Below are 10,754 nucleotides of genomic sequence, written 5' to 3'. Positions count from 1 at the left end.
CCGCCTTCTGAATCGGTAGCGTGTGAAGCACTAGAGGAGCCGGCACGTCCAAGTCCCGAAGGAAAGATGAGCTTGGGGACGCGTTACCAACTGCTGTGGAGAGAATGTTGTCTCGACTTGTTGTGGTGGTAAGCTGCACTGCGCAGTAGACAGCCTCGAGGTGGTGCCCCTTCAGAGCTCCATCCTCGGTAGCGGTGGGGTTGGACTGAGAGGTGGCAGCGAGGTGGTAGTCAATCGGTACAAAGGCAGCTATGAGCCTGGTGTTCCACTCGGCCCAGGATTGCAGCCGCACGCCTTCGTACCTGTGCCACGCCGTGGCACCGTTTCGAAGGCGGTCTACGGCCATGCACCACTTCTGCTGATCCGTCCAGCACTCGCGAGCTCCGATTGCTTTTACGGTCGCCACCCAGTCGACGGCGTCGTTCGAAGTTCGGGTGCGCGGGCAGTTAGATCGAGGCAGAGGAAGAGGAGGTTCAGAGCATAGAACAGCTGGCCCAGGATTTTATTTAAAAAATTAGGAATATCACTAAGTACTCTAAATATCCTCTCCTTTGGGGCTGCTTCATTGGAATTCAGTAAAAGGAACGTCTGCGGGGCCCTCTGCGAAATCCTGATTGACAATGAGATTACCTTGCTAATCCATTGTTTATGAATTTATTGTTTCGCGTCCGCCCTCCCTCAGAACAAATCTTATTTATTTCTTTATTTCCTTTTCTCGTATCACGAGAATGGCCTTATTCTGCTTGAAAGAAAAGTCACTTTTCCCTTTCCCTGATTTTTTTTATTTTCATTTTTTTAAACCCAATGTTCCAATTGACTGCAACCGCCGGCTTCTTGGCCAATCCCCCGTTGTGGGTGTGAGCGAAATGCAAGGAACAAGCAAGCAAGCAAACGGGTGCCGTCTCTGTCTCGTTCCTTACAATGGCGCAGCCTACGACGCGAATCGAACCTTGAAGATGAAGCCACCTGCCCTCGAGGGTCGTCGGCAGCACGGGTCTCTCCATCCAAGGAACGCCGTCCACGCTTCCTCGATCATGGACTCCACGACTCGACCGCTGCTGCCGCCACGCATCGAATCATCCGCGGACGGCGTCCATGCCTCTTCGGTGGTTCCAGCGTACGACCTGCCAGGAACCATGCTACCACCTTCGTCTGAGAATCCGCACGGATTCCTGTCGTCTGGAAACTTCGCATACGCTTCTCGTGACATGCACCCCATGCCCAGGACTGTTCCAACGCGTGAGCATCCAAGGGACGCCGTTCAGGCTTCCTTGGACGTGCTGCTACCACCGCATACTTCGCGGACGTGAGTCCTCGCTCCTTCTGCGCCTCATCCGACAGCGCCGCGGAGCTGTTGCGTTCCATCGCGCCACTCCGCGACGAGATTAACGCCCGGATAGCGCGGTGCTCCGAGCTGTATCCGGCCGCTATGCCTTCATTGTGCACAATGAAGGCCCTTTCAGCTGCAGCTTGCCTCACAAGACCTTGAAGCAAGCTCAGTCCAGAGCCGTAGAGATCTCCGTTGTGCCTTCACGCAGCTCACATACCAACTGCGCTGCTTGGGCGTCGGCATACGCCGGAATTTTCGGCGTGCCGCCACACCCATCGCCGACTGTTCGCTAATTACCGGAGTTCCACGCGACGCCATTGTCATTACACTACGCACACAAACACACACACACATATATATATATATATATATATAAATAATATATATATATATATATATATATATATATATATATTTGCCTTGCATGGACATTTTATCGGGCATTATCTGTGTTAGCAGCCCAGAATGGCGCCCCGGCAGGCGCTAAATTGTTGACGCGCTTCGCAGCAGTGGCTTAAGTGCGCACATTGCTTTACATGTTCGTCCACCTGAAGGGTTTCTTGTAGCTCACGGAGCATAGATCATTGGCCGATGTGGCCCTCCTTGGGAGTCATCACGAACGGCTTATAGTATTTCTGTACGAAAACATTTCGGAACGGCGAGGAGGTATCGTTTTTCCGAAAAGTCTTGTGCAATTCATGATGGTAAAGTATGTACGTGATTGCGTATTGCAAATATCGGGTTTGCATCTGCACTCCTTATACAGGCAATGACTGGCGCTAAGCGTTTGTCCTCTTGTGGGCTCCGAGCATAAGTACTCGGGCGAAATATATGTGGTTGCCTGTTTCCTTCCATGGCATGAGTGGGTTTCGTGAGATGGCATCGTTGATGTTATTCGAGACACCATCGTGATGTCGCACGTCGAAATCACATTCTTGTAGCGTGATAAACAACCGGACAAATTTGTACTTGAGCTATTACTTGGAAAACATCCACGTCCAGGCAGCAGTATAAGTTAATACGGTGAATCTGCTCTCGAACAGATAGTGCCCGAATTTATCGTCCACTCTTCACACTCTGGGCTTTAATCGGAGGGGGATACCCATAGGGCGGTTACCTGTGTATATATGCAGGTTTCGATGTGGCCATATTGAGCTGCTAACGTTGTCGTTTTTTACCCGCAGCGGTGGTCTAGTAGCCATGGTGCTCGAGTGCTGACCCTGAAGGGTCATCGATTCCGGGCCGCGGCGATTTCGATGGTTGTGAAATACTAGAGGCCCATCTACTTAGATCTAGGTGCACGCTCAACACAACCAGGTGGTCAAAATTTCAACAGCCCTCCCGTAGCATCCCTCATAATCATAACGTGATTTTAGGATATCAAACCCAAAATATTTATGTTTATTTTTCTAACCTAGCAGCTTTGTCTCTTGAACAACTAAACAAACTGTGCTGCAGTGGACGAATACGCTAGGGTTGGCTCGATGCACCCGACGTTTTCTGACATTATCATAAGTACAGTTGCGCTCAATATGACTTGCAACGCTGGAGCGGGTAGCCTCACGAGCTCAAAGACTGATCAAGGCTTCAAGTGGCCTTTATTTCATAAATAAATGCTGTTCTTGCGATTGGGGATGATTCCCATTACAGAAAATATCATTTGGTTTTAGAAATAGGTGGCGTTGAAGCCATGCACAATCTTTGATCTCCTGAGGCCACGTGCTTCCATGTTGCAAGTCATAGTGCAGCGCGACTGCACATGTCACCAGGCACAAAACAGAACATTCCTTATTAGCTCGAGTTGGCGGCGCGCACATCTCTTACGGAAAAGCGTCTATACAAGATTGACCTTGGTCTATACATTAGTGATCGAACCTTCCAGAGTAATCTCTGGTGCTCGCGTAGGCTCCAGAACAAGATTGACTACACGTGTCTGCGTGTAATCTTAACAGAACAATTGATAACAATCGCGAAGCTGGCCAAACATTAAGGTGCTGCCTGCTCCGAGCGGTGCTTGTAGTTTTTCGGGTCTGCCATTCCGGACGTGCCTTGAGGTACGGGGGCGGAAGCGGAGCCACTTTTTATTTTGCTATTGTTTGCTTTCTGACATCATTTCCGTTCCTTCTTTCTTGTTTTTTTTCTTTCTTTTTTTTTTTGCGTGGAGCGGCTGCAGCTTTTCTGAGGCGAGATCAGTTTCCATTTCGCCCGTCAAGTTCGAAGATGATTATCTCGGACTATGTGCAACTTCACGATTTCTAAAGAACAAGTATGCCATAAATTGGCAAGCACTACAACTCTGTAATATAAACACTAGCCCTGAAGTCAATAATTGAAAAATTAATTGACGATTTTTTTGGTAATTAGTCGCTACAGTTTCATGCCAGCTGCGGCAAAGTATTTCCGCATCGACGTGGAGTTCGTGTCGAAAACGACAAGAGACGTTGTTGTAGGACTTTTATAAAACATGTGTATATCGCTGTTGACACACTGATGTCCACTAGGAGGAGCTGGATGGCGCATCGTGCACGCGGGCGTGAAGCCACCGGAAGCCGCCGTTTTTGTCCCGGAAGAGAGCTTTTCTGTTCTTCTTTTAAAGAAATACCTGCCTGTAGCGCAGTAAACTGTACGATTCGACCGGAAAAGTCGTCAGGGAAGACATTTCACGCGTAAGTAACTCAAAGTTGCTGTACTCTTTACGCATTTTGTACGTTGCAGCACTCCGCCATATTCGGACGGTGTCGGCACGGCGTCTGTCATCTTTCGTGTAGCGTTCGTCGGCGTTTAAAGTGAGGCGTAATCGCAGAGTCTGAAAAATAAAAAAGAAAAACGATCATAACAACAGCTGCCACCCGAGAATATTTGAATTCTGCGACTGAGACGGACAGAAGACGCCAGCTTCCGGGACAAACAGGGGACCTTCCGGTGGCTTCACCAGCGCCCGCCTCGCACAGCGGGATGCGCCGTCCAGCCTTTTTAATGGAGGTCAGTGTGTGACAACGCCTCCGTTATGTTTATACCCATTACTCTAAAAGAACCGCCCATTGAACCATTAATCTACACTATATATATATATATATATATATATATATATATATATATATATATATATATATATATATATATTTATATATATATATATATATATATATATATATATATATATATATATATATATATATAGTGGGAATCACCGCCCATAAACCCCCTCGCCCCCAACAGCTGCGAAACCAGGCTTGCTCCGGTGGCAGCGCGCATGTTCCACGCGTCAGGAATAAGCAAAGAAGGGACCGTGGACTGCCATGCGGAAGTGGCCGACAGACTGTCGCGGGGAGTGCTCGTACACGCGGCATGCGCCCGGCCGGGGCCAAGGTCAGGGGCCGGAAGTTTTGCAGTTATTTTGCTTTTACTGTTGAAGTTTGTTTTAAGTAATAAATGTTATACTAGTACACGCTAGTGAAGGCATTTTTTCCCGTTTTTAATGTGTGCTGCCTGCAAGTTCATTCAATGTAGAAAACGCCGCGCGCATGCGCCGTTGCTGGACATGCGTTTACTAGTAGTCGCGAAGGCAACGCCGCTTCTCAACGTCAACTCCTTTTACCATTTTGTAAGCACAGAACAAAGCGATAATGATAGTAACATCTCGGGTTTAACGTCCCAAAACCACGATACGATTATGAGAGACGCCGTAGTGGAGGGCTCCGAAAATTTCGATCACCTGGGGTTCTTGAACGTGCACCTAAATCTAAGTACACGGGCCTCAAACATTTTCGCCTGCGTTGAAAATGCAGCCGCCGCCGCCGCCGGGATTCGATTCCGCGCCGTTCGGGTCAGCAGTCGAGCGACATAACCACTAGACCACCGTGGCGGGGCCAGAATAAAACGAGGATGCCTAGGTGCGGATTAATTTTAAGCACATTTTTTTTTACTAGATAGCAAGCAGCGGACTGCGTGCAGCATTCTGAACATTTAATTCGTGCACTATAAGGCTTGGCCGTCAGGCAACGCGACATGCCGTTGTCGTGACTTTCAAACCGCAATTTAAAAATACAAGTACTAATGATATGGCGAAAAAAAAAAAAGCTCGTTTATGTCACTGCAATTCACAGCCATTAGTCTCCCACCAGAGTCTTGTGCGTTTAAGAAAGCACGTACGCGAATGTATATAGTCATAGAGTAAGCATTTATTCTAAAACGACCTCACTCATGCTCACCTCAAAATCTACGTTCACAAATATTTGTCCATAAGTAAACATTGAGAGGGTTATTGTGCGTATATATTTAAACTTCTCTCACTATCAAGGAGGTAATTTCTGTGTCACTACAAAATCTGCCTTAAATGGTGGCTCTGCGCTGTACAGCACACGCGTGTTTAAATAACTTAATCTAAGAAAAAAAATAACATGTTACCTGATTGACAGGAAAAAATTCTGTTAGCTATTTCCACTCAGACAAAGCTGAGAAGGAATACCATGTCTACAGGGTGTTTTCTAAAATGCTTGCATCTATGGTAGCACTGTGCTATCGATGCGCATTAACCAGGCTTCACACCTGCGTGCAGATATCCCTATTAAAAAAGTCGAAGCTACATGCCAGTTATCGAGTCCTCTGAAACATTATTAATTTTTCTTAGTCCCTTTGGCGCGTATTTCTATGGCAACTTTTATGTTGCAGTAAAATTTCCGATGAATTATTAATTTCTTATAGTCTATTTTACTATGCTTCCCCTTTCTATAACAGAGGCAAGGCTACCCGATACAGTGGAAGGGACTTTCAAGGTGGGCCTACACGTTTGAGCCAAAAAAGAATCCCAACCAGGAATGTCTTCGCAGCTTTGACATTCCTATCAAGCCAGAAGATTCCAGGAGTCAATACGCGGCTGATATTTTGCATCATGAGGTACAAAAAAAAAAGCTCCGGTTTTGAAGACCCTCGAGCGGAGCTGTAATCATTCTATTCGACATGGGTCATTTTCCGTTGGGCTTTCAGAGGAAGAAGACTACTGCTTGAAAAGCAGTAGATATTAAGGGATAAAGCAGCTTTCACTAGGCTTTATCTGGCTGAAGACTGGCATTTTTCAGTCATTGCTACGAGCGAAAAACTACTAATCAAAATTCCTGTGCGCATAAACACCATTGTTCTCTTAAGGGAACCTCCTGGAAAGAAAGGCTTAAGATTTCCTTTGGAACGCCTGCACATCTTCCTGGCAACAGAAGGAGCTCCACTCACAACTGAAGAAATTTTCATATGCTGGGTGAACGAAAGAAGGGGAAATTAAAGGGTTCGCTTTTCTCTGATGTGTCTTGTGACCCGTTGTTGAGCAAGTCAATTGCATTTTGTATTCTACATCAGGAGTGATACAGAATAAAGAAGTGATTTTGAGAGATTGTAGGAATAGTTACTATATTATGTTGCATTAACAATCGTTGTTGTCAGCGCAAAAACGCCAAAATTCGCTCTTCTGAATTTCTTTGTGCTGATCAAAGTGGACGATTGGGCCAGTAGGTGATTCATGATCGACTTTGTGCTTGCTGTAGTGCAAAGTTGAAAGAGACTGCGCCTACAGAACATGAAAAGAGAGCTTCAGGAGAACTTCCAGCCCATTAGAGTAACCTATTGGTGTATCTGCGCCAACAGTATTCAAGACAATCACCTCGAGCATATGAGTCAGTCGACCGTGAGAAAAAAAGGGGGAAAAAAAAGAAAAAGAAGAAATGCAATTATGATAGATAATTGCCTTTTTTAGCGGGATAGACGGCAGATCTAGAGATTATTACACAACACGTCAGTCGTATACGTTCTACTATACGCTCATTCTTAACAAAAAAACTAACCAAGTTCACATTTTCCGGTGTACAAGATCATCTTCCAACGACTGTATCATTTTTGCACACCCGCTTTGACGGCGCCAAGCTTGCGGTGGCAGCCACATTTCAATAAGAACTAAATGAAAACAAATAAAAACTATCTTTAACTTCCTTTTTTTTACTCTCATTCCTAGCGTTCTCAAACTTATCCAGTTCTAATTTGAGGTAACGCAAGGAGCAAACAAGCATCACCCAAGTGGTACACCAAAGGAAATTTGGTTATTATGCAACCACAATATTCTGTTCGTACCCAAACATAATGGTTCCCGCTAGCTGAAAAAAGAAACTCGGAAAGCAGCATGCTGCTTCAATATCCCACCGGTACGGCAGCGCAAGAAACTAAACAAACAAATAAAAGCACGATTCTCTTGATGCATCGCGGGCGCGTCTATGACGGCCAGACATTTGGCGTGGCACGTCTAGAAAAACTGCCGATTCATTGCCAGTCGTCGCCGTCGAGATAACGCCGACACACAGCGCTCTCTTTTCTGCGCACTGAGGTGAAGCGACAGTCTCGGTGCGTGTGTACTGTTTCTTTTGGTTCTCTTTTATTTAGTGCCGCGTCACTGCATACGTCATGGCGGGACTTTTGAATTCTTTAAGGTCGATACGCCACGTGGTGTCGTTCACGCGAACTAGGCCGCTGGTGTCCAGAAAAGCTGCATATGATGAGGATAGAGAACTATATTTTCCAAAGAAGGAATCTGTAAAGTTGCGTCGTGCACCTGTAAGTATATATTATCGTTCTCCGCCCATACCGCGCGAATTTAGCGTGTGAACTCCACTGATAAAACGGGCTAATCAAATCAATCAAGTCAATCAATCAATCAATCAATCAATCAATCAATCAATCAATCAATCAATCAATCAATCAATCAATCAATCAATCAATCAATCAATCAATCAATCAATTTTAGCTATACAACGCTAAAGGAAAATATCGGGTACGCTGAGGCACTAGAACCATGGAAGAAAAGAAAATTCGGCAGATCGCACGCCTTGTGGGAATCGGTTTTCATGGGAAGCAGGCAGCCAGTAGTTCTATGCTGCGTTTTTTTTTTTTTTTTGCCTTGAGCCAAGCGTTTATGAGGGGATCGACGGTGTTTTGTAAATTGACGAGTTGTGTGCACACCGTGGGCTTACCAGGCAGGCCGACTAGACTGACGTTTAAATGGTAACTTATGGTTTGACGTAATATCGACACTCTCGTTATAGAGCACGGACGTCCTCGTGTTATAAGTATATGCGACGGTGCAATCATGTGAACATCATACGTAACTTTCGTTAGCGTATATTTCCTCCGGGGTCAATCACGCTGGAATATATATAGCTGCTGAATCACAGGAATACAAATGTAATGTTGAGTGGAGTGCTATAAAGCGGAGCCAACACTGGAACCACAATTGACGTTAATCCGACATGACGCATGTACCATAGGAGTAAATACGGAGTGTTTATTTCTTATTGTAAATTAGATAGCCAGCACTACAACCACAACTGACGTTGCACCGACATTACGCCTGGATTAGGGTCTTTTTCAAAGCAGTTTCTAGACCTGGCATGTTCTATGCTAGAATACTTGACTTCCACGCAGAATCCTTGGGTTGGATTCCTGCCGGGATCTTAATCAAAGTGCCTGGGATCGCTAAGAAATTGCTTCGCATTTAATAACTTATCCAGAGATAGTTAAACGACCACCTCACCCCAATTGGCAATTCAAATTCACCGAAAGGTAGATACGGACTTATAACACACTTATACTTGTTTGAACTCGGTTGTACTAATCAAAGATAGTTATGTATTTTATTGACTATTGAAATAATTCCGGACTTAAGAATATACAAGAGTGTTCAAATGAAAAGGTACGATACCACACTGTGGGTATAACTGAAGACTTTATTCAAAGCATACCACTATGTGTTACTCACACACCGATCCCATTGATGAACGAGCAAAGGATTCCATGTTCCCAGAATCATGCGGCTTCACGTACCCAGTCCCTTCACAGTCGTCATAGATCGTTATAGTTTAGCGGGTTGTTTAACGGAATAGCGGGCCTTACCGGAATAGCGGGATCGAATGTGCGCATGCGCAGTACCGTAAACGACCGTAGCGTTTAACCGGTCACGGCTACGTTTACCGTACGCAGATTTAGCGTTAGCGTGTTTTGCGTGGTTAACGTAGTGTACGTAAAACATGGCGGCGGTTTTCGACGCCCGCTTCGAACTGAATTTAGCGTTGATGTGGACGGATCCACTCCTTCGTACAAACGACGTGCGAACGGGCTTTGCTTTGCCTTCAGGTAGCTTCGACGACACGGTATTACGGATAACCTAGCGTAGTTTTGAGATCGCTTCCCATTTCGAACGTCCCTAGGCCTATCCAGAAGATCGGTGTAAACAAGTCTTTTGGTGCTTAGTTCATATTTATTTACTTTTTTTATTTCACTAAAAAAAAAGGAGTAATATTGCTGCGTGCGCGGACACAGGCGAGCATTCTCGGTTTTGTTCTTCTCACTTTTTTAACGCATTCACCCTTCGCTAGGTGGCGCCACCGTCCCGGCTTGTGCACGTAAACCGACGTAAACGCTATCCCGCTAAACTAAAACACGCTTTCCGCAACCAACGTTTGCGGCACGGTAACGCTATTCTCTTAACCCCCGCTATCACACTAACGCTAAACTATAACTGTCTATTGAGTTCGTCGTCCGAATTGAAGCGCTTCCCTTTCAGATGTTTTTTCAGGGGCCAAACACATGGAAATCGCAGGCGATGAATGGTGGCCGGTTTAACACCTTCCACTTGTCAAAATCGAATAACGCCTCGCTACTCCTCAATCGTCGATTTTGGCAACGTGAACGCCATCCTGTGCCCACACGCACTGCCTCCTCAATGGACGGCGCTCTTTATAAGAGCCTTTGCTCTCTCCTGCGCATGTGGGCGCCCCCCATGCTCCGATTCACGGCGCAGACTCCAATCGCATTCCTAAATGTGTCGCTACGTTCCCCCTAGCGTCATAGGCGTCTATGTTAGCGGTCATGTTGTTACGACGTTTCGTACCTTTTCATTTGAACACACCTTGTATATTTTATTTATAGAGAGTTGGAGTCTTTTGAGTAACACATACCAGTACTGGTGCCACAAAAATGATCTACTACAAATGGTATAAAAAGACCCGAGGGAGCATAAAATATAACAAATAACTTTGTAGTACTACATCACTTACGATGTAGTCAGGTCATAAAAATTAATTAACACGCGCAAAAAATGGTTCGTGAAACAAATTTTAACCTAAAGACTGGTGCCATAAATAAAGGAAACTCTCAAGAAAACACGATGTCGAGTCAGAAAAAAGCGGAAGAAGAAATCTCAAACCTTGCTGAATCACTCAGATAAAGTCTGGTTATAATGATTGACTCAACTTTTACCACGACTATACTAGAAAACACTGAAGTGCGACTATACCTCGTTTTCGTAGTACGTGTTGGCCTATGTAGTGAGGTCCTTTTTTTCTGTGTGCCGTGATAACTTCTAGGCATAATCGTAGTAGTGTTAGCGCAG

The sequence above is a fragment of the Rhipicephalus sanguineus genome, chromosome 7 (assembly GCF_013339695.2).
Source record: "Rhipicephalus sanguineus isolate Rsan-2018 chromosome 7, BIME_Rsan_1.4, whole genome shotgun sequence".
NCBI classification, from domain to species: Eukaryota; Metazoa; Arthropoda; class Arachnida; order Ixodida; family Ixodidae; genus Rhipicephalus; species Rhipicephalus sanguineus.
This window is presented reverse-complemented; position numbering follows the sequence as displayed.